Source organism: Electrophorus electricus, chromosome 5, assembly GCF_041902795.1.
Source record: "Electrophorus electricus isolate QZ-2024a chromosome 5, ASM4190279v1, whole genome shotgun sequence".
In the NCBI taxonomy this organism is placed as follows: domain Eukaryota; kingdom Metazoa; phylum Chordata; class Actinopteri; order Gymnotiformes; family Gymnotidae; genus Electrophorus; species Electrophorus electricus.
Genome location: NC_137501.1, coordinates 1 through 2,500, shown reverse-complemented (window position 1 = coordinate 2,500; position 2,500 = coordinate 1).

The window sequence follows — 2,500 nt, the reverse complement described above, 5'->3', positions numbered from 1 at the left end:
GGTTAGGGTTAGGGTTAGGGTTAGGGTTAGGTTAGGGTTAGGGTTAGGGTTAGGGTTAGGGTTAGGGTTAGGGTTAGGGTTAGGGTTAGGGTTAGGGTTAGGGTTAGGGTTAGGGTTAGGGTTAGGGTTAGGGTTAGGGTTAGGGTTAGGGTTAGGGTTAGGGTTAGGGTTAGGGTTAGGGTTAGGGTTAGGGTTAGGGTTAGGGTTAGGGTTAGGGTTAGGGTTAGGGTTAGGGTTAGGGTTAGGGTTAGGGTTAGGGTTAGGGTTAGGGTTAGGGTTAGGGTTAGGGTTAGGGTTAGGGTTAGGGTTAGGGTTAGGGTTAGGGTTAGGGTTAGGGTTAGGGTTAGGGTTAGGGTTAGGGTTAGGGTTAGGGTTAGGGTTAGGGTTAGGGTTAGGGTTAGGGTTAGGGTTAGGGTTAGGGTTAGGGTTAGGGTTAGGGTTAGGGTTAGGGTTAGGGTTAGGGTTAGGGTTAGGGTTAGGGTTAGGGTTAGGGTTAGGGTTAGGGTTAGGGTTAGGGTTAGGGTTAGGGTTAGGGTTAGGGTTAGGGTTAGGGTTAGGGTTAGGGTTAGGGTTAGGGTTAGGGTTAGGGTTAGGGTTAGGGTTAGGGTTAGGGTTAGGGTTAGGGTTAGGGTTAGGGTTAGGGTTAGGGTTAGGGTTAGGGTTAGGGTTAGGGTTAGGGTTAGGGTTAGGGTTAGGGTTAGGGTTAGGTTAGGGTTAGGGTTAGGGTTAGGGTTAGGGTTAGGGTTAGGGTTAGGGTTAGGGTTAGGGTTAGGGTTAGGGTTAGGGTTAGGGTTAGGGTTAGGGTTAGGGTTAGGGTTAGGGTTAGGGTTAGGGTTAGGGTTAGGGTTAGGGTTAGGGTTAGGGTTAGGGTTAGGGTTAGGGTTAGGGTTAGGGTTAGGGTTAGGGTTAGGGGTTAGGGTTAGGGTTAGGGTTAGGTTAGGGTTAGGGTTAGGGTTAGGGTTAGGGTTAGGGTTAGGGTTAGGGTTAGGGTTAGGGTTAGGGTTAGGGTTAGGTTAGGGTTAGGGTTAGGGTTAGGGTTAGGGTTAGGGTTAGGGTTAGGGTTAGGTTAGGGTTAGGGTTAGGGTTAGGGTTAGGGTTAGGGTTAGGGTTAGGGTTAGGGTTAGGGTTAGGGTTAGGGTTAGGGTTAGGGTTAGGGTTAGGGTTAGGGTTAGGGTTAGGGTTAGGGTTAGGGTTAGGGTTAGGGTTAGGGTTAGGTTAGGGTTAGGGTTAGGGTTAGGGTTAGGGTTAGGGTTAGGGTTAGGGTTAGGGTTAGGGTTAGGGTTAGGGTTAGGGTTAGGGTTAGGGTTAGGGTTAGGGTTAGGGTTAGGGTTAGGGTTAGGGTTAGGGTTAGGGTTAGGGTTAGGGTTAGGGTTAGGGTTAGGGTTAGGGTTAGGGTTAGGGTTAGGGTTAGGGTTAGGGTTAGGGTTAGGGTTAGGGTTAGGGTTAGGGTTAGGGTTAGGGTTAGGGTTAGGGTTAGGGTTAGGGTTAGGGTTAGGGTTAGGGTTAGGGTTAGGGTTAGGGTTAGGGTTAGGGTTAGGTTAGGGTTAGGGTTAGGGTTAGGGTTAGGGTTAGGGTTAGGGTTAGGGTTAGGGTTAGGGTTAGGGTTAGGGTTAGGGTTAGGGTTAGGGTTAGGGTTAGGGTTAGGGTTAGGGTTAGGGTTAGGGTTAGGTTAGGGTTAGGGTTAGGGTTAGGGTTAGGGTTAGGGTTAGGGTTAGGGTTAGGGTTAGGGTTAGGGTTAGGGTTAGGGTTAGGGTTAGGGTTAGGGTTAGGGTTAGGGTTAGGGTTAGGGTTAGGGTTAGGGTTAGGGTTAGGGTTAGGGTTAGGGTTAGGGTTAGGGTTAGGGTTAGGGTTAGGGTTAGGGTTAGGGTTAGGGTTAGGGTTAGGGTTAGGGTTAGGGTTAGGGTTAGGGTTAGGGTTAGGGTTAGGGTTAGGGTTAGGGTTAGGGTTAGGGTTAGGGTTAGGGTTAGGGTTAGGGTTAGGGTTAGGGTTAGGGTTAGGGTTAGGGTTAGGGTTAGGGTTAGGGTTAGGGTTAGGGTTAGGGTTAGGGTTAGGGTTAGGGTTAGGGTTAGGGTTAGGGTTAGGGTTAGGGTTAGGGTTAGGGTTAGGGTTAGGGTTAGGGTTAGGGTTAGGGTTAGGGTTAGGGTTAGGGTTAGGGTTAGGGTTAGGGTTAGGGTTAGGGTTAGGGTTAGGGTTAGGGTTAGGGTTAGGGTTAGGGTTAGGGTTAGGTTTTAGGGTTAGGGTTAGGGTTAGGGTTAGGGTTAGGGTTAGGGTTAGGGTTAGGGTTAGGGTTAGGGGTTAGGGTTAGGGTTAGGGTTAGGGTTAGGGTTAGGGTTAGGGTTAGGGTTAGGGTTAGGGTTAGGGTTAGGGTTAGGGTTAGGGTTAGGGTTAGGGTTAGGGTTAGGGTTAGGGTTAGGGTTAGGGTTAGGGTTAGGGTTAGGGTTAGGGTTAGGGTTAGGGTTAGGGTTAGGGTTAGGGTTAGGGTTAGGGTTAGGGTTAGGGG